This window comes from Crinia signifera, chromosome 3, assembly GCF_055691185.1.
Source record: "Crinia signifera chromosome 3, ASM5569118v1, whole genome shotgun sequence".
Classification (NCBI taxonomy): Eukaryota; Metazoa; Chordata; class Amphibia; order Anura; family Myobatrachidae; genus Crinia; species Crinia signifera.
In genome coordinates, this window is record NC_139219.1 from 107500304 (window position 1) to 107520303 (window position 20000).

The window sequence follows — 20000 nt, forward strand, 5'->3', positions numbered from 1 at the left end:
AAGCACGGTTTCCACATTTAGTAGATCCTGAGATTCCTGCTTGGTTTCACACACTGATGTACACCTCTTTTAAGTTTCAAATAAAACACGTTTGGTTGTGTAGTGACAGAGATCTCGCCTGTAGAATTCTGGGAAAAAACACCACCCAACGTGGGGCTCGAACCCACGACCCTGAGATTAAGAGTCTCATGCTCTACCGACTGAGCTAGCCAGGCTTGGTTACTGTTGTGTGACAAAAAGGCCACTCAAGCCAAGGAGTGCCCTACAAACTATTAAAGTAGATCTAGGCTACCACATTCAGTACACTGAGATGCATGCTTGGTTTCACACATTGAGGAAAATGGGTAAGTAACCGTGAAGTAAAATGTGAAGCATTGGTTGTTCAGTGGTAGAATTCTCGCCTGCCACGCGGGAGGCCCGGGTTCGATTCCCGGCCAATGCAGTACTCAAGTTTTACTGAAATTATGGTATATTTTGTTAAAGAGTGCCTGGCTCTTTGCATTTTGGTGGTGCAGGTATAGAATTCCACATACAATAAATTAATGGTAGAATCTTGTGGTTTAGTGGTAGAATTCCCACCTGCCAAGAGAGAGGTCTGGATCTGAAAAGGGAATAAACACCAAACAAATGTTGTACTAAAAGCATATGACTCTTAGCTTGGGAGTTTTATTTCTATTGACTAAGCTGGCCAGGCTTTGTTACAGTGTTGTAGCATCAAGGCAAGGCAACGCTTGCTCTTCAATCTACACTATTAAACCAAAGCAAAGTTTCCACATTCAGTAGATCCTGATATTCCTGCATGGTTTCACCCACTGATGTACACCTGAAACAGCGATATATTTTGTTAAAGAGTGGCTGGCTCTTTGCATTTTGGTGGTGCAGGTATAGAATTTAACATACAATGATTTAGTGGTAGAATCTTGTGGTTTAGTGGTAGAATTCTCGCCTGCCATGAGGGAGGCATGGATCTGAAAAGGGAATAAACACCACCCAATGTTGTGCTCAAAGCAAATGACTCTTAGATTTGGAGTCTTATTCGCTATTGACTCAGATAGCTAGGCTTTTTTACAGTGTTATGGCATCATGGCAAGGCAAGGATTGCCCTTCAATTTATAAAACCAAAGCAAGGTTTCCACATTTAGTAGATCCTGAGATTCCTGCTTGGTTTCACACACTGATGTACACCTCTTTTAAGTTTCAAATAAAACACGTTTGGTTGTGTAGTGACAGAGATCTCGCCTGTAGAATTCTGGGAAAAAACACTGCCCAACGTGGGGCTCGAACTCACGACCCTGAGATTAAGAGTCTCATGCTCTACCGACTGAGCTAGCCAGGCTTGGTTACTGTTGTGTGACAAAAAGGCCACTCAAGCCAAGGAGTGCCCTACAAGCTATTAAAGTAGATCTAGGCTACCACATTCAGTACACTGAGATGCATGCTTGGTTTCACAAATTGAGGAAAATGGGTAAGTAACCGTGAAGTAAAATGTGAAACATTGGTTGTTCAGTGGTAGAATTCTCGCCTGCCACGCGGGAGGCCCAGGTTCGATTCCCGGCCAATGCAGTACTCAAGTTTTACTGAAATTATGGTATATTTTGTTAAAGAGTGTCTGGCTCTTTGCTTTTTGGTGGTGCAGGTATAGAATTCCACATACAATAAATTAATGGTAGAATCTTGTGGTTTAGTGGTAGAATTCCCACCTGCCAAGAGAGAGTTCTGGATCTGAAAAGGGAATAAACACCAAACAAATGTTGTACTAAAAGCATATTACTCTTAGCTTGGGAGTTTTATTTCTATTGACTAAGCTGGCCAGGCTTTGTTACAGTGTTGTAGCATCAAGGCAAGGCAACGCTTGCTCTTCAATCTACACTATTAAACCAAAGCAAAGTTTCCACATTCAGTAGATCCTGATATTCCTGCATGGTTTCACCCACTGATGTACACCTGAAACAGCGATATATTTTGTTAAAGAGTGCCTGGCTCTTTGCATTTTGGTGGTGCAGGTATAGAATTTAACATACAATGATTTAGTGGTAGAATCTTGTGGTTTAGTGGTAGAATTCTCGCCTGCCATGAGGGAGGCATGGATCTGAAAAGGGAATAAACACCACCCAATGTTGTGCTCAAAGCAAATGACTCTTAGATTTGGAGTCTTATTCGCTAATGACTCAGATAGCTAAGCTTTTTTACAGTGTTATGGCATCATGGCAAGGCAAGGATTGCCCTTCAATTTATAAAACCAAAGCAAGGTTTCCACATTTAGTAGATCCTGAGATTCCTGCTTGGTTTCACACACTGATGTACACCTCTTTTAAGTTTCAAATAAAACACGTTTGGTTGTGTAGTGACAGAGATCTCGCCTGTAGAATTCTGGGAAAAAACACCGCCCAACGTGGGGCTCGAACCCTCGACCCTGAGATTAAGAGTCTCATGCTCTACCGACTGAGCTAGCCAGGCTTGGTTACTGTGATGGGACAAAAAGGCCACTCAAGCCAAGGAGTGCCCTACAAGCTATTAAAGTAGATCTAGGCTACCACATTCAGTACACTGAGATGCATGCTTGGTTTCACACATTGAGGAAAATGGGCAAGTAACCGTGAAGTAAAATGTGAAGCATTGGTTGTTCAGTGGTAGAATTCTCGCCTGCCACGCGGGAGGCCCGGGTTCGATTCCCGGCCAATGCAGTACTCAAGTTTTACTGAAATTATGGTATATTTTGTTAAAGAGTGGCTGGCTCTTTGCATTTTGGTGGTGCAGGTATAGAATTCCACATACAAAAAATTAATGGTAGAATCTTGTGGTTTAGTGGTAGAATTCCCACCTGCCAAGAGAGAGGTCTGGATCTGAAAAGGGAATAAACACCAAACAAATGTTGTACTAAAAGCAAATGACTCTTAGCTTGGGGGTTTTATTTCTATTGACTAAGCTTCCCAGGCTTTGTTACAGTGTTGTAGCATCAAGGCAAGGCAACGCTTGCTCTTCAATCTACACTATTAAACGAAAGCAAAGTTTCCACATTCAGTAGATCCTGATATTCCTGCATGGTTTCACCCACTGATGTACACCTGAAACAGCAATATATTTTGTTAAAGAGTGCCTGGCTCTTTGCATTTTGGTGGTGCAGGTATAGAATTCAACATACAATGATTTAGTGGTAGAATCTTGTAGTTTAGTGGTAGAATTCTCGCCTGCTATGAGGGAGGCATGGATCTGAAAAGGGAATAAACACCACCCAATGTTGTGCTCAAAGCAAATGACTCTTAGATTTGGAGTCTTATTCGCTATTGACTCAGATAACTAGGCTTTTTTACAGTGTTATGGCATCATGGCAAGGCAAGGATTGCCCTTCAATTTATAAAACCAAAGCAAGGTTTCCACATTTAGTAGATCCTGAGATTCCTGCTTGGTTTCACACACTGATGTACACCTCTTTTAAGTTTCAAATAAAACACGTTTGGTTGTGTAGTGACAGAGATCTCGCCTGTAGAATTCTGGGAAAAAACACCGCCCAACGTGGGGCTCGAACCCACGACCCTGAGATTAAGAGTCTCATGCTCTACCGACTGAGCTAGCCAGGCTTGGTTACTGTGATGTGACAAAAAGGCCACTCAAGCCAAGGAGTGCCCTACAAGCTATTAAAGTAGATCTAGGCTACCACATTCAGTACAGTGAGATGCATGCTTGGTTTCACACATTGAGGAAAATGGGTAAGTAACCGTGAAGTAAAATGTGAAGCATTGGTTGTTCAGTGGTAGAATTCTCGCCTGCCACGCGGGAGGCCCGGGTTCGATTCCCGGCCAATGCAGTACTCAAGTTTTACTGAAATTATGGTATATTTTGTTAAAGAGTGCCTGGCTCTTTGCATTTTGGTGGTGCAGGTATAGAATTCCACATACAATAAATTAATGGTAGAATCTTGTGGTTCAGTGGTAGAATTCCCACCTGCCAAGAGAGAGGTCTGGATCTGAAAAGGGAATAAACACCAAACAAATGTTGTACTAAAAGCATATGACTCTTAGCTTGGGAGTTTTATTTCTATTGACTAAGCTGGCCAGGCTTTGTTACAGTGTTGTAGCATCAAGGCAAGGCAACGCTTGCTCTTCAATCTACACTATTAAACCAAAGCAAAGTTTCCACATTCAGTAGATCCTGATATTCCTGCATGGTTTCACCCACTGATGTACACCTGAAACAGCGATATATTTTGTTAAAGAGTGGCTGGCTCTTTGCATTTTGGTGGTGCAGGTATAGAATTTAACATACAATGATTTAGTGGTAGAATCTTGTGGTTTAGTGGTAGAATTCTCGCCTGCCATGAGGGAGGCATGGATCTGAAAAGGGAATAAACACCACCCAATGTTGTGCTCAAAGCAAATGACTCTTAGATTTGGAGTCTTATTCGCTATTGACTCAGATAACTAGGCTTTTTTACAGTGTTATGGCATCATGGCAAGGCAAGGCCTTTTTGTGATGTGACAAAAAGGCCACTCAAGCCAAGGAGTGCCCTACAAGCTATTAAAGTAGATCTAGGCTACCACATTCAGTACAGTGAGATGCATGCTTGGTTTCACACATTGAGGAAAATGGGTAAGTAACCGTGAAGTAAAATGTGAAGCATTGGTTGTTCAGTGGTAGAATTCTCGCCTGCCACGCGGGAGGCCCGGGTTCGATTCCCGGCCAATGCAGTACTCAAGTTTTACTGAAATTATGGTATATTTTGTTAAAGAGTGCCTGGCTCTTTGCATTTTGGTGGTGCAGGTATAGAATTCCACATACAATAAATTAATGGTAGAATCTTGTGGTTCAGTGGTAGAATTCCCACCTGCCAAGAGAGAGGTCTGGATCTGAAAAGGGAATAAACACCAAACAAATGTTGTACTAAAAGCATATGACTCTTAGCTTGGGAGTTTTATTTCTATTGACTAAGCTGGCCAGGCTTTGTTACAGTGTTGTAGCATCAAGGCAAGGCAACGCTTGCTCTTCAATCTACACTATTAAACCAAAGCAAAGTTTCCACATTCAGTAGATCCTGATATTCCTGCATGGTTTCACCCACTGATGTACACCTGAAACAGCGATATATTTTGTTAAAGAGTGGCTGGCTCTTTGCATTTTGGTGGTGCAGGTATAGAATTTAACATACAATGATTTAGTGGTAGAATCTTGTGGTTTAGTGGTAGAATTCTCGCCTGCCATGAGGGAGGCATGGATCTGAAAAGGGAATAAACACCACCCAATGTTGTGCTCAAAGCAAATGACTCTTAGATTTGGAGTCTTATTCGCTATTGACTCAGATAGCTAGGCTTTTTTACAGTGTTATGGCATCATGGCAAGGCAAGGATTGCCCTTCAATTTATAAAACCAAAGCAAGGTTTCCACATTTAGTAGATCCTGAGATTCCTGCTTGGTTTCACACACTGATGTACACCTCTTTTAAGTTTCAAATAAAACACGTTTGGTTGTGTAGTGACAGAGATCTCGCCTGTAGAATTCTGGGAAAAAACACTGCCCAACGTGGGGCTCGAACCCACGACCCTGAGATTAAGAGTCTCATGCTCTACCGACTGAGCTAGCCAGGCTTGGTTACTGTTGTGTGACAAAAAGGCCACTCAAGCCAAGGAGTGCCCTACAAGCTATTAAAGTAGATCTAGGCTACCACATTCAGTACACTGAGATGCATGCTTGGTTTCACAAATTGAGGAAAATGGGTAAGTAACCGTGAAGTAAAACGTGAAACATTGGTTGTTCAGTGGTAGAATTCTCGCCTGCCACGCGGGAGGCCCGGGTTCGATTCCCGGCCAATGCAGTACTCAAGTTTTACTGAAATTATGGTATATTTTGTTAAAGAGTGTCTGGCTCTTTGCTTTTTGGTGGTGCAGGTATAGAATTCCACATACAATAAATTAATGGTAGAATCTTGTGGTTTAGTGGTAGAATTCCCACCTGCCAAGAGAGAGGTCTGGATCTGAAAAGGGAATAAACACCAAACAAATGTTGTACTAAAAGCATATGACTCTTAGCTTGGGAGTTTTATTTCTATTGACTAAGCTGGCCAGGCTTTGTTACAGTGTTGTAGCATCAAGGCAAGGCAACGCTTGCTCTTCAATCTACACTATTAAACCAAAGCAAAGTTTCCACATTCAGTAGATCCTGATATTCCTGCATGGTTTCACCCACTGATGTACACCTGAAACAGCAATATATTTTGTTAAAGAGTGCCTGGCTCTTTGCATTTTGGTGGTGCAGGTATAGAATTCAACATACAATGATTTAGTGGTAGAATCTTGTAGTTTAGTGGTAGAATTCTCGCCTGCCATGAGGGAGGCATGGATCTGAAAAGGGAATAAACACCACCAAATGTTGTGCTCAAAGCAAATTACTCTTAGATTTGGAGTCTTATTCGCTATTGACTCAGATAGCTAGGCTTTTTTACAGTGTTATGGCATCATGGCAAGGCAAGGATTGCCCTTCAATTTATAAAACCAAAGCTAGGTTTCCACATTTAGTAGATCCTGAGATTCCTGCTTGGTTTCACACACTGATGTACACCTCTTTTAAGTTTCAAATAAAACACGTTTGGTTTTGTAGTGACAGAGACCTCGCCTGTAGAATTCTGGGAAAAAACACCGCCCAACGTGGGGCTCGAACCCACGACCCTGAGATTAAGAGTCTCATGCTCTACCGACTGAGCTAGCCAGGCTTGGTTACTTGGTTTGTTAAAGAGTGCCTGGCTCTTTGCATTTTGGTGGTGCAGGTATAGAATTCAACATACAATGATTTAGTGGTAGAATCTTGTAGTTTAGTGGTAGAATTCTCGCCTGCTATGAGGGAGGCATGGATCTGAAAAGGGAATAAACACCACCCAATGTTGTGCTCAAAGCAAATGACTCTTAGATTTGGAGTCTTATTCGCTATTGACTCAGATAACTAGGCTTTTTTACAGTGTTATGGCATCATGGCAAGGCAAGGATTGCCCTTCAATCTATAAAACCAAAGCTAGGTTTCCACATTTAGTAGATCCTGAGATTCCTGCTTGGTTTCACACACTGATGTACACCTCTTTTAAGTTTCAAATAAAACACGTTTGGTTGTGTAGTTACAGAGATCTCGCTTGTAGAATTCTAGGAAAAAACACCGCCCAACGTGGGGCTCGAACCCACGACCCTGAGATTAAGAGTCTCATGCTCTACCGACTGAGCTAGCCAGGCTTGGTTACTGTTGTGTGACAAAAAGGCCACTCAAGCCAAGGAGTGCCCTACAAACTATTAAAGTAGATCTAGGCTACCACATTCAGTACACTGAGATGCATGCTTGGTTTCACAAATTGAGGAAAATGGGTAAGTAACCGTGAAGTAAAATGTGAAGCATTGTTTGTTCAGTGGTGGAATCCTCGCCTGCCACGCGGGAGGCCTGGGTTCGATTCCCGGCCAATGCAGTACTCAGGTTTTACTGAAATTATGGTATATTTTGTTAAAGAGTGTCTGGCTCTTTGCTTTTTGGTGGTGCAGGTATAGAATTCCACATACAATAAATTAATGTTAGAATCTTGTGGTTTAGTGGTAGAATTCCCACTTGCCAAGAGAGAGGTCTGGATCTGAAAAGGGAATAAACACCAAACAAATGTTGTACTAAAAGCATATGACTCTTAGCTTGGGAGTTTTATTTCTATTGACTAAGCTGGCCAGGCTTTGTTACAGTGTTGTAGCATCAAGGCAAGGCAACGCTTGCTCTTCAATCTACACTACTAAACCAAAGCAAAGTTTCCACATTCAGTAGATCCTGATATTCCTGCATGGTTTCACCCACTGATGTACACCTGAAACAGCGATATATTTTGTTAAATAGTGCATGGATCTTTGCATTTTGGTGGTGCAGGCATAGAATTCAACATACAATGATTTAGTGGTAGAATCTTGTGGTTTAGTGGTAGAATTCTCGCCTGCCATGAGGGAGGCATGGATCTGAAAAGGGAATAAACACCACCCAATGTTGTGCTCAAAGCAAATGACTCTTAGATTTGGAGTCTTATTCGCTATTGACTCAGATAGCTAGGCTTTTTTACAGTGTTATGGCATCATGGCAAGGCAAGGATTGCCCTTCAATCTATAAAACCAAAGCAAGGTTTCCACATTTAGTAGATCCTGAGATTCCTGCTTGGTTTCACACACTGATGTACACCTCTTTTAAGTTTCAAATAAAACACGTTTGGTTGTGTAGTGACAGAGATCTCGCCTGTAGAATTCTGGGAAAAAACACCGCCCAATGTGGGGCTCGAACCCATGACCCTGAGATTAAGAGTCTCATGCTCTACCGACTGAGCTAGCCAGGCTTGGTTACTGTGATTTGACAAAAAGGCCACTCAAGCCAAGGAGTGCAATACAAGCTATTAAAGTAGATCTAGGCTACCACATTCAGTACACTGAGATGCATGCTTGGTTTCACACATTGAGGAAAATGGATAAGTAACCGTGAAGTAAAATGTGAAGCATTGGTTGTTCAGTGGTAGAATTCTCGCCTGCCACGCGGGAGGCCCGGGTTCGATTCCCGGCCAATGCAGTACTCAAGTTTTACTGAAATTATGGTATATTTTGTTAAAGAGTGTCTGGCTCTTTGCTTTTTGGTGGTGCAGGTATAGAATTCCACATACAATAAATTAATGTTAGAATCTTGTGGTTTAGTGGTAGAATTACCACCTGCCAAGAGAGAGGTCTGGATCTGAAAAGGGAATAAACACCAAACAAATGTTGTACTAAAAGCATATGACTCTTAGCTTGGGAGTTTTATTTCTATTGACTAAGCTGGCCAGGCTTTGTTACAGTGTTGTAGCATCAAGGCAAGGCAACGCTTGCTCTTCAATCTACACTATTAAACCAAAGCAAAGTTTCCACATTCAGTAGATCCTGATATTCCTGCATGGTTTCACCCACTGATGTACACCTGAAACAGCGATATATTTTGTTAAAGAGTGCCTGGCTCTTTGCATTTTGGTGGTGCAGGTATAGAATTTAACATACAATGATTTAGTGGTAGAATCTTGTGGTTTAGTGGTAGAATTCTCACCTGCCATGAGGGAGGCATGGATCTGAAAAGGGAATAAACACCACCCAATGTTGTGCTCAAAGCAAATGACTCTTAGATTTGGAGTCTTATTCGCTATTGACTCAGATAGCTAGGCTTTTTTACAGTGTTATGGCATCATGGCAAGGCAAGGATTGCCCTTCAATTTATAAAACCAAAGCAAGGTTTCCACATTTAGTAGATCCTGAGATTCCTGCTTGGTTTCACACACTGATGTACACCTCTTTTAAGTTTCAAATAAAACACGTTTGGTTGTGTAGTGACAGAGATCTCGCCTGTAGAATTCTGGGAAAAAACACCGCCCAACGTGGGGCTCGAACCCACGACCCTGAGATTAAGAGTCTCATGCTCTACCGACTGAGCTAGCCAGGCTTGGTTACTGTGATGTGACAAAAAGGCCACTCAAGCCAAGGAGTGCCCTACAAGCTATTAAAGTAGATCTAGGCTACCACATTCAGTACACTGAGATGCATGCTTGGTTTCACACATTGAGGAAAATGGGTAAGTAACCTTGAAGTAAAATGTGAAGCATTGGTTGTTCAGTGGTAGAATTCTCGCCTGCCACGCGGGAGGCCCGGGTTCGATTCCCGGCCAATGCAGTACTCAAGTTTTACTGAAATTATGGTATATTTTGTTAAAGAGTGGCTGGCTCTTTGCATTTTGGTGGTGCAGGTATAGAATTCCACATACAATAAATTAATGGTAGAATCTTGTGGTTTAGTGGTAGAATTCCCACCTGCCAAGAGAGAGGTCTGGATCTGAAAAGGGAATAAACACCAAACAAATGTTGTACTAAAAGCAAATGACTCTTAGCTTGGGGGTTTTATTTCTATTGACTAAGCTGGCCAGGCTTTGTTACAGTGTTGTAGCATCAAGGCAAGGCAACGCTTGCTCTTCAATCTACACTATTAAACCAAAGCAAAGTTTCCACATTCAGTAGATCCTGATATTCCTGCATGGTTTCACCCACTGATGTACACCTGAAACAGCGATATATTTTTTTAAAGAGTGCCTGGCTCTTTGCATTTTAGTGGTGCAGGTATAGAATTTAACATACAATGATTTAGTGGTAGAATCTTGTGGTTTAGTGGTAGAATTCTCGCCTGCCATGAGGGAGGCATGGATCTGAAAAGGGAATAAACACCACCCAATGTTGTGCTCAAAGCAAATGACTCTTAGATTTGGAGTCTTATTCGCTATTGACTCAGATAGCTAGGCTTTTTTACAGTGTTATGGCATCATGGCAAGGCAAGGATTGCCCTTCAATTTATAAAACCAAAGCAAGGTTTCCACATTTAGTAGATCCTGAGATTCCTGCTTGGTTTCACACACTGATGTACACCTCTTTTAAGTTTCAAATAAAACACGTTTGGTTGTGTAGTGACAGAGATCTCGCCTGTAGAATTCTGGGAAAAAACACCGCCCAACGGGGGGCACGAACCCACGACCCTGAGATTAAGAGTCTCATGCTCTACCGAGTGAGCTAGCCAGGCTTGGTTACTGAGATGTGCAAAAAGGCCACTCAAGCCAAGGAGTGCCCTACAAGCTATTAAAGTAGATCTAGGCTACCACATTCAGTACACTGAGATGCATGCTTGGTTTCACACATTGAGGAAAATGGGTAAGTAACCGTGAAGTAAAATGTGAAGCATTGGTTGTTCAGTGGTAGAATTCTCGCCTGCCACGCGGGAGGCCCGGGTTCGATTCCCGGCCAATGCAGTACTCAAGTTTTACTGAAATTATGGTATATTTTGTTAAAGAGTGTCTGGCTCTTTGCTTTTTGGTGGTGCAGGTATAGAATTCCACATACAATAAATTAATGTTAGAATCTTGTGGTTTAGTGGTAGAATTCCCACCTGCCAAGAGAGAGGTCTGGATCTGAAAAGGGAATAAACACCAAACAAATGTTGTACTAAAAGCATATGACTCTTAGCTTGGGAGTTTTATTTCTATTGACTAAGCGGGCCAGGCTTTGTTACAGTGTTGTAGCATCAAGGCAAGGCAACGCTTGCTCTTCAATCTACACTATTAAACCAAAGCAAAGTTTCCACATTCAGTAGATCCTGATATTCCTGCATGGTTTCACCCACTGATGTACACCTGAAACAGCGATATATTTTGTTAAAGAGTGCCTGGCTCTTTGCATTTTGGTGGTGCAGGTATAGAATTTAACATACAATGATTTAGTGGTAGAATCTTGTGGTTTAGTGGTAGAATTCTCACCTGCCATGAGGGAGGCATGGATCTGAAAAGGGAATAAACACCACCCAATGTTGTGCTCAAAGCAAATGACTCTTAGATTTGGAGTCTTATTCGCTATTGACTCAGATAGCTAGGCTTTTTTACAGTGTTATGGCATCATGGCAAGGCAAGGATTGCCCTTCAATTTATAAAACCAAAGCAAGGTTTCCACATTTAGTAGATCCTGAGATTCCTGCTTGGTTTCACACACTGATGTACACCTCTTTTAAGTTTCAAATAAAACACGTTTGGTTGTGTAGTGACAGAGATCTCGCCTGTAGAATTCTGGGAAAAAACACCTCCCAACGTGGGGCTCGAACCCACGACCCTGAGATTAAGAGTCTCATGCTCTACCGACTGAGCTAGCCAGGCTTGGTTACTGTGATGTGACAAAAAGGCCACTCAAGCCAAGGAGTGCCCTACAAGCTATTAAAGTAGATCTAGGCTACCACATTCAGTACACTGAGATGCATGCTTGGTTTCACACATTGAGGAAAATGGGTAAGTAACCTTGAAGTAAAATGTGAAGCATTGGTTGTTCAGTGGTAGAATTCTCGCCTGCCACGCGGGAGGCCCGGGTTCGATTCCCGGCCAATGCAGTACTCAAGTTTTACTGAAATTATGGTATATTTTGTTAAAGAGTGGCTGGCTCTTTGCATTTTGGTGGTGCAGGTATAGAATTCCACATACAATAAATTAATGGTAGAATCTTGTGGTTTAGTGGTAGAATTCCCACCTGCCAAGAGAGAGGTCTGGATCTGAAAAGGGAATAAACACCAAACAAATGTTGTACTAAAAGCAAATGACTCTTAGCTTGGGGGTTTTATTTCTATTGACTAAGCTGGCCAGGCTTTGTTACAGTGTTGTAGCATCAAGGCAAGGCAACGCTTGCTCTTCAATCTACACTATTAAACCAAAGCAAAGTTTCCACATTCAGTAGATCCTGATATTCCTGCATGGTTTCACCCACTGATGTACACCTGAAACAGCGATATATTTTTTTAAAGAGTGCCTGGCTCTTTGCATTTTAGTGGTGCAGGTATAGAATTTAACATACAATGATTTAGTGGTAGAATCTTGTGGTTTAGTGGTAGAATTCTCGCCTGCCATGAGGGAGGCATGGATCTGAAAAGGGAATAAACACCACCCAATGTTGTGCTCAAAGCAAATGACTCTTAGATTTGGAGTCTTATTCGCTATTGACTCAGATAGCTAGGCTTTTTTACAGTGTTATGGCATCATGGCAAGGCAAGGATTGCCCTTCAATTTATAAAACCAAAGCAAGGTTTCCACATTTAGTAGATCCTGAGATTCCTGCTTGGTTTCACACACTGATGTACACCTCTTTTAAGTTTCAAATAAAACACGTTTGGTTGTGTAGTGACAGAGATCTCGCCTGTAGAATTCTGGGAAAAAACACCGCCTAACGTGGGGCTCGAACCCACGACCCTGAGATTAAGAGTCTCATGCTCTACCGACTGAGCTAGCCAGGGTTGGTTACTGAGATGTGCAAAAAGGCCACTCAAGCCAAGGAGTGCCCTACAAGCTATTAAAGTAGATCTAGGCTACCACATTCAGTACACTGAGATGCATGCTTGGTTTCACAAATTGAGGAAAATGGGTAAGTAACCGTGAAGAAAATTTGTAGCATTGGTTGTTCAGTGGTAGAATTCTCGCCTGCCACGCGGGAGGCCCGGGTTCGATTCCCGGCCAATGCAGTACTCAAGTTTTACTGAAAATATGGTATATTTTGTTAAAGAGTGTCTGGCTCTTTGCATTTTGGTGGTGCAGGTAAAGAATTCCACATACAATAAATTAATGTTAGAATCTTGTGGTTAAGTGGTAGAATTCCCACCTGCCAAGAGAGAGGTCTGGATCTGAAAAGGGAATAAACACCAAACAAATGTTGTACTAAAAGCATATGACTCTTAGCTTGGGAGTTTTATTTCTATTGACTAAGCTGGCCAGGCTTTGTTACAGTGTTGTAGCATCAAGGCAAGGCAACGCTTGCTCTTCAATCTACACTATTAAACCAAAGCAAAGTTTCCACATTCAGTAGATCCTGATATTCCTGCATGGTTTCACCCACTGATGTACACCTGAAACAGCAATATATTTTGTTAAAGAGTGCCTGGCTCTTTGCATTTTGGTGGTGCAGGTATAGAATTCAACATACAATGATTTAGTGGTAGAATCTTGTAGTTTAGTGGTAGAATTCTCGCCTGCTATGAGGGAGGCATGGATCTGAAAAGGGAATAAACACCACCCAATGTTGTGCTCAAAGCAAATGACTCTTAGATTTGGAGTCTTATTCGCTATTGACTCAGATAACTAGGCTTTTTTACAGTGTTATGGCATCATGGCAAGGCAAGGATTGCCCTTCAATCTATAAAACCAAAGCTAGGTTTCCACATTTAGTAGATCCTGAGATTCCTGCTTGGTTTCACACACTGATGTACACCTCTTTTAAGTTTCAAATAAAACACGTTTGGTTGTGTAGTGACAGAGATCTCGCCTGTAGAATTCTGGGAAAAAACACCGCCCAACGTGGGGCTCGAACCCACGACCCTGAGATTAAGAGTCTCATGCTCTACCGACTGAGCTAGCCAGGCTTGGTTACTGTTGTGTGACAAAAAGGCCACTCAAGCCAAGGAGTGCCCTACAAACTATTAAAGTAGATCTAGGCTACCACATTCAGTACACTGAGATGCATGCTTGGTTTCACAAATTGAGGAAAATGGGTAAGTAACCGTGAAGTAAAATGTGAAGCATTGTTTGTTCAGTGGTGGAATCCTCGCCTGCCACGCGGGAGGCCTGGGTTCGATTCCCGGCCAATGCAGTACTCAAGTTTTACTGAAATTATGGTATATTTTGTTAAAGAGTGTCTGGCTCTTTGCTTTTTGGTGGTGCAGGTATAGAATTCCACATACAATAAATTAATGTTAGAATCTTGTGGTTTAGTGGTAGAATTCCCACCTGCCAAGAGAGAGGTCTGGATCTGAAAAGGGAATAAACACCAAACAAATGTTGTACTAAAAGCATATGACTCTTAGCTTGGGAGTTTTATTTCTATTGACTAAGCTGGCCAGGCTTTGTTACAGTGTTGTAGCATCAAGGCAAGGCAACGCTTGCTCTTCAATCTACACTACTAAACCAAAGCAAAGGGTACTTATGTAATATCTGGACTCCCGTTTTTCTTATGAGACCGCGTCCCCTCGCGGGGCTCGCTGCGCTCACCACGCTTCGGGCACGGTGGCTCGCTGCGCTCGCCACACTATATGAAATCAACTCCATGCGTAGTTGGATAGTAGGGGAATGAAAAAATGGGGTGCATTTAACATGGGAATCCAGATAATACATAAGTACCAAGCAAAGTTTCTACATTCAGTAGATCCTGATATTCCTGCATGGTTTCACCCACTGATGTACACCTGAAACAGCGATATATTTTGTTAAATAGTGCATGGCTCTTTGCATTTTGGTGGTGCAGGCATAGAATTCAACATACAATGATTTAGTGGTAGAATCTTGTGGTTTATTGGTAGAATTCTCGCCTGCCATGAGGGAGGCATGGATCTGAAAAGGGAATAAACACCACCCAATGTTGTGCTCAAAGCAAATGACTCTTAGATTTGGAGTCTTATTCGCTATTGACTCAGATAGCTAGGCTTTTTTACATTGTTATGGCATCATGGCAAGGCAAGGATTGCCCTTCAATCTATAAAACCAAAGCAAGGTTTCCACATTTAGTAGATCCTGAGATTCCTGCTTGGTTTCACACACTGATGTACACCTCTTTTAAGTTTCAAATAAAACACGTTTGGTTGTGTAGTGACAGAGATCTCGCCTGTAGAATTCTGGGAAAAAACACCGCCCAATGTGGGGCTCGAACCCATGACCCTGAGATTAAGAGTCTCATGCTCTACCGACTGAGCTAGCCAGGCTTGGTTACTGTTGTGTGACAAAAAGGCCACTCAAGCCAAGGAGTGCCCTACAAGCTATTAAAGTAGATCTAGGCTACCACATTCAGTACACTGAGATGCATGCTTGGTTTCACAAATTGAGGAAAATGGGTAAGTAACTGTGAAGTAAAAAGTGAAGCATTGGTTGTTCAGTGGTAGAATTCTCGCCTGCCACGTGGGAGGCCCGGGTTCGATTCCCGGCCAATGCAGTACTCAAGTTTTACTGAAATTATGGTATATTTTGTTAAAGAGTGTCTGGCTCTTTGCTTTTTGGTGGTGCAGGTATAGAATTCCACATACAATAAATTAATGTTAGAATCTTGTGGTTTAGTGGTAGAATTCGCACCTGCCAAGAGAGAGGTCTGGATCTGAAAAGGGAATAAACACCAAACAAATGTTGTACTAAAAGCATATGACTCTTAGCTTGGGAGTTTTATTTCTATTGACTAAGCTGGCCAGGCTTTGTTACAGTGTTGTAGCATCAAGGCAAGGCAACGCTTGCTCTTCAATCTACACTATTAAACCAAAGCAAAGTTTCCACATTCAGTAGATCCTGATATTCCTGCATGGTTTCACCCACTGATGTACACCTGAAACAGCGATATATTTTGTTAAAGAGTGCCTGGCTCTTTGCATTTTGGTGGTGCAGGTATAGAATTTAACATACAATGATTTCGTGGTAGAATCTTGTGGTTTAGTGGTAGAATTCTCGCCTGCCATGAGGGAGGCATGGATCTGAAAAGGGAATAAACACCACCCAATGTTGTGCTCAAAGCAAATGACTCTTAGATTTGGAGTCTTATTCGCTATTGACTCAGATAGCTAGGCTTTTTTACAGTGTTATGGCATCATGGCAAGGCAAGGATTGCCCTTCAATTTATAAAACCAAAGCAAGGTTTCCACATTTAGTAGATCCTGAGATTCCTGCTTGGTTTCACACACTGATGTACACCTCTTTTAAGTTTCAAATAAAACATGTTTGGTTGTGTAGTGACAGAGATCTCGCCTGTAGAATTCTGGGAAAAAACACCGCCCAACGTGGGGCTCGAACCCACGACCCTGAGATTAAGAGTCTCATGCTCTACCGACTGAGCTAGCCAGGCTTGGTTACTGTGATGTGACAAAAAGGCCACTCAAGCCAAGGAGTGCCCTACAAGCTATTAAAGTAGATCTAGGCTACCACATTCAGTACACTGAGATGCATGCTTGGTTTTACACATTGAGGAAAATGGGTAAGTAACCTTGTAGTAAAACGTGAAGCATTGGTTGTTCAGTGGTAGAATTCTCGCCTGCCACGCGGGAGGCCCGGGTTCGATTCCCGGCCAATGCAGTACTCAAGTTTTACTGAAATTATGGTATATTTTGTTAAAGAGTGGCTGACTCTTTGCATTTTGGTGGTGCAGGTATAGAATTCCACATACAATAAATTAATGGTAGAATCTTGTGGTTTAGTGGTAGAATTCCCACCTGCCAAGAGAGACGTCTGGATCTGAAAAGGGAATAAACACCAAACAAATGTTGTACTAAAAGCATATGACTCTTAGCTTGGGAGTTTTATTTCTATTGACTAAGCTGGCCAGGCTTTGTTACAGTGTTGTAGCATCAAGGCAAGGCAACGCTTGCTCTTCAATCTACACTATTAAACCAAAGCAAAGTTTCCACATTCAGTAGATCCTGATATTCCTGCATGGTTTCACCCACTGATGTACACCTGAAACAGCGATATATTTTTTTAAAGAGTGCCTGGCTCTTTGCATTTTAGTGGTGCAGGTATAGAATTTAACATACAATGATTTAGTGGTAGAATCTTGTGGTTTAGTGGTAGAATTCTCGCCTGCCATGAGGGAGGCATGGATCTGAAAAGGGAATAAACACCACCCAATGTTGTGCTCAAAGCAAATGACTCTTAGATTTGGAGTCTTATTCGCTATTGACTCAGATAGCTAGGCTTTTTTACAGTGTTATGGCATCATGGCAAGGCAAGGATTGCCCTTCAATTTATAAAACCAAAGCAAGGTTTCCACATTTAGTAGATCCTGAGATTCCTGCTTGGTTTCACACACTGATGTACACCTCTTTTAAGTTTCAAATAAAACACGTTTGGTTGTGTAGTGACAGAGATCTCGCCTGTAGAATTCTGGGAAAAAACACCGCCTAACGTGGGGCTCGAACCCACGACCCTGAGATTAAGAGTCTCATGCTCTACCGACTGAGCTAGCCAGGGTTGGTTACTGAGATGTGCAAAATGGCCACTCAAGCCAAGGAGTGCCCTACAAGCTATTAAAGTAGATCTAGGCTACCACATTCAGTACACTGAGATGCATGCTTGGTTTCACAAATTGAGGAAAATGGGTAAGTAACCGTGAAGAAAATTTGTAGCATTGGTTGTTCAGTGGTAGAATTCTCGCCTGCCACGCGGGAGGCCCGGGTTCGATTCCCGGCCAATGCAGTACTCAAGTTTTACTGAAAATATGGTATATTTTGTTAAAGAGTGTCTGGCTCTTTGCATTTTGGTGGTGCAGGTAAAGAATTCCACATACAATAAATTAATGTTAGAATCTTGTGGTTAAGTGGTAGAATTCCCACCTGCCAAGAGAGAGGTCTGGATCTGAAAAGGGAATAAACACCAAACAAATGTTGTACTAAAAGCATATGACTCTTAGCTTGGGAGTTTTATTTCTATTGACTAAGCTGGCCAGGCTTTGTTACAGTGTTGTAGCATCAAGGCAAGGCAACGCTTGCTCTTCAATCTACACTATTAAACCAAAGCAAAGTTTCCACATTCAGTAGATCCTGATATTCCTGCATGGTTTCACCCACTGATGTACACCTGAAACAGCAATATATTTTGTTAAAGAGTGCCTGGCTCTTTGCATTTTGGTGGTGCAGGTATAGAATTCAACATACAATGATTTAGTGGTAGAATCTTGTAGTTTAGTGGTAGAATTCTCGCCTGCTATGAGGGAGGCATGGATCTGAAAAGGGAATAAACACCACCCAATGTTGTGCTCAAAGCAAATGACTCTTAGATTTGGAGTCTTATTCGCTATTGACTCAGATAACTAGGCTTTTTTACAGTGTTATGGCATCATGGCAAGGCAAGGATTGCCCTTCAATCTATAAAACCAAAGCTAGGTTTCCACATTTAGTAGATCCTGAGATTCCTGCTTGGTTTCACACACTGATGTACACCTCTTTTAAGTTTCAAATAAAACACGTTTGGTTGTGTAGTGACAGAGATCTCGCCTGTAGAATTCTGGGAAAAAACACCGCCCAACGTGGGGCTCGAACCCACGACCCTGAGATTAAGAGTCTCATGCTCTACCGACTGAGCTAGCCAGGCTTGGTTACTGTTGTGTGACAAAAAGGCCACTCAAGCCAAGGAGTGCCCTACAAACTATTAAAGTAGATCTAGGCTACCACATTCAGTACACTGAGATGCATGCTTGGTTTCACAAATTGAGGAAAATGGGTAAGTAACCGTGAAGTAAAATGTGAAGCATTGTTTGTTCAGTGGTGGAATCCTCGCCTGCCACGCGGGAGGCCTGGGTTCGATTCCCGGCCAATGCAGTACTCAAGTTTTACTGAAATTATGGTATATTTTGTTAAAGAGTGTCTGGCTCTTTGCTTTTTGGTGGTGCAGGTATAGAATTCCACATACAATAAATTAATGTTAGAATCTTGTGGTTTAGTGGTAGAATTCCCACCTGCCAAGAGAGAGGTCTGGATCTGAAAAGGGAATAAACACCAAACAAATGTTGTACTAAAAGCATATGACTCTTAGCTTGGGAGTTTTATTTCTATTGACTAAGCTGGCCAGGCTTTGTTACAGTGTTGTAGCATCAAGGCAAGGCAACGCTTGCTCTTCAATCTACACTACTAAACCAAAGCAAAGGGTACTTATGTAATATCTGGACTCCCGTTTTTCTTATGAGACCGCGTCCCCTCGCGGGGCTCGCTGCGCTCACCACGCTTCGGGCACGGTGGCTCGCTGCGCTCGCCACACTATATGAAATCAACTCCATGCGTAGTTGGATAGTAGGGGAATGAAAAAATGGGGTGCATTTAACATGGGAATCCAGATAATACATAAGTACCAAGCAAAGTTTCTACATTCAGTAGATCCTGATATTCCTGCATGGTTTCACCCACTGATGTACACCTGAAACAGCGATATATTTTGTTAAATAGTGCATGGCTCTTTGCATTTTGGTGGTGCAGGCATAGAATTCAACATACAATGATTTAGTGGTAGAATCTTGTGGTTTATTGGTAGAATTCTCGCCTGCCATGAGGGAGGCATGGATCTGAAAAGGGAATAAACACCACCCAATGTTGTGCTCAAAGCAAATGACTCTTAGATTTGGAGTCTTATTCGCTATTGACTCAGATAGCTAGGCTTTTTTACATTGTTATGGCATCATGGCAAGGCAAGGATTGCCCTTCAATCTATAAAACCAAAGCAAGGTTTCCACATTTAGTAGATCCTGAGATTCCTGCTTGGTTTCACACACTGATGTACACCTCTTTTAAGTTTCAAATAAAACACGTTTGGTTGTGTAGTGACAGAGATCTCGCCTGTAGAATTCTGGGAAAAAACACCGCCCAATGTGGGGCTCGAACCCATGACCCTGAGATTAAGAGTCTCATGCTCTACCGACTGAGCTAGCCAGGCTTGGTTACTGTTGTGTGACAAAAAGGCCACTCAAGCCAAGGAGT

At 42.2% G+C, this 20000-nt stretch overlaps 19 non-coding genes across 19 annotated transcripts; 11 read left to right on the forward strand and 8 right to left on the reverse strand.

Annotated features, from left to right (window-relative positions):
• Window positions 1–371: 371 nt before the first annotated feature.
• On the forward strand, window positions 372–442 carry TRNAG-GCC (transfer RNA glycine (anticodon GCC)). The gene has a single exon. It is a non-coding gene; the product is annotated as a tRNA-Gly (tRNA).
• Window positions 443–2613: 2171 nt separating this feature from the next.
• TRNAG-GCC (transfer RNA glycine (anticodon GCC)) lies at window positions 2614–2684 on the forward strand. The gene has a single exon. It is a non-coding gene; the product is annotated as a tRNA-Gly (tRNA).
• Window positions 2685–3505: 821 nt separating this feature from the next.
• Window positions 3506–3578, reverse strand: TRNAK-CUU (transfer RNA lysine (anticodon CUU)). Its single transcript has one exon. It is a non-coding gene; the product is annotated as a tRNA-Lys (tRNA).
• Window positions 3579–3734: 156 nt separating this feature from the next.
• On the forward strand, window positions 3735–3805 carry TRNAG-GCC (transfer RNA glycine (anticodon GCC)). The gene has a single exon. It is a non-coding gene; the product is annotated as a tRNA-Gly (tRNA).
• Window positions 3806–4614: 809 nt separating this feature from the next.
• On the forward strand, window positions 4615–4685 carry TRNAG-GCC (transfer RNA glycine (anticodon GCC)). Its single transcript has one exon. It is a non-coding gene; the product is annotated as a tRNA-Gly (tRNA).
• Window positions 4686–5506: 821 nt separating this feature from the next.
• TRNAK-CUU (transfer RNA lysine (anticodon CUU)) lies at window positions 5507–5579 on the reverse strand. Its single transcript has one exon. It is a non-coding gene; the product is annotated as a tRNA-Lys (tRNA).
• Window positions 5580–6627: 1048 nt separating this feature from the next.
• On the reverse strand, window positions 6628–6700 carry TRNAK-CUU (transfer RNA lysine (anticodon CUU)). The gene has a single exon. It is a non-coding gene; the product is annotated as a tRNA-Lys (tRNA).
• A 435-nt stretch (window positions 6701–7135) lies between these two features.
• Window positions 7136–7208, reverse strand: TRNAK-CUU (transfer RNA lysine (anticodon CUU)). Its single transcript has one exon. It is a non-coding gene; the product is annotated as a tRNA-Lys (tRNA).
• A 1277-nt stretch (window positions 7209–8485) lies between these two features.
• TRNAG-GCC (transfer RNA glycine (anticodon GCC)) lies at window positions 8486–8556 on the forward strand. Its single transcript has one exon. It is a non-coding gene; the product is annotated as a tRNA-Gly (tRNA).
• An 821-nt stretch (window positions 8557–9377) lies between these two features.
• Window positions 9378–9450, reverse strand: TRNAK-CUU (transfer RNA lysine (anticodon CUU)). Its single transcript has one exon. It is a non-coding gene; the product is annotated as a tRNA-Lys (tRNA).
• A 156-nt stretch (window positions 9451–9606) lies between these two features.
• TRNAG-GCC (transfer RNA glycine (anticodon GCC)) lies at window positions 9607–9677 on the forward strand. Its single transcript has one exon. It is a non-coding gene; the product is annotated as a tRNA-Gly (tRNA).
• Window positions 9678–10726: 1049 nt separating this feature from the next.
• TRNAG-GCC (transfer RNA glycine (anticodon GCC)) lies at window positions 10727–10797 on the forward strand. The gene has a single exon. It is a non-coding gene; the product is annotated as a tRNA-Gly (tRNA).
• A 1050-nt stretch (window positions 10798–11847) lies between these two features.
• Window positions 11848–11918, forward strand: TRNAG-GCC (transfer RNA glycine (anticodon GCC)). The gene has a single exon. It is a non-coding gene; the product is annotated as a tRNA-Gly (tRNA).
• Window positions 11919–12966: 1048 nt separating this feature from the next.
• On the forward strand, window positions 12967–13037 carry TRNAG-GCC (transfer RNA glycine (anticodon GCC)). Its single transcript has one exon. It is a non-coding gene; the product is annotated as a tRNA-Gly (tRNA).
• Window positions 13038–13858: 821 nt separating this feature from the next.
• On the reverse strand, window positions 13859–13931 carry TRNAK-CUU (transfer RNA lysine (anticodon CUU)). The gene has a single exon. It is a non-coding gene; the product is annotated as a tRNA-Lys (tRNA).
• A 2380-nt stretch (window positions 13932–16311) lies between these two features.
• TRNAK-CUU (transfer RNA lysine (anticodon CUU)) lies at window positions 16312–16384 on the reverse strand. Its single transcript has one exon. It is a non-coding gene; the product is annotated as a tRNA-Lys (tRNA).
• A 156-nt stretch (window positions 16385–16540) lies between these two features.
• TRNAG-GCC (transfer RNA glycine (anticodon GCC)) lies at window positions 16541–16611 on the forward strand. Its single transcript has one exon. It is a non-coding gene; the product is annotated as a tRNA-Gly (tRNA).
• Window positions 16612–17659: 1048 nt separating this feature from the next.
• TRNAG-GCC (transfer RNA glycine (anticodon GCC)) lies at window positions 17660–17730 on the forward strand. Its single transcript has one exon. It is a non-coding gene; the product is annotated as a tRNA-Gly (tRNA).
• Window positions 17731–18551: 821 nt separating this feature from the next.
• TRNAK-CUU (transfer RNA lysine (anticodon CUU)) lies at window positions 18552–18624 on the reverse strand. Its single transcript has one exon. It is a non-coding gene; the product is annotated as a tRNA-Lys (tRNA).
• Window positions 18625–20000: the final 1376 nt, after the last annotated feature.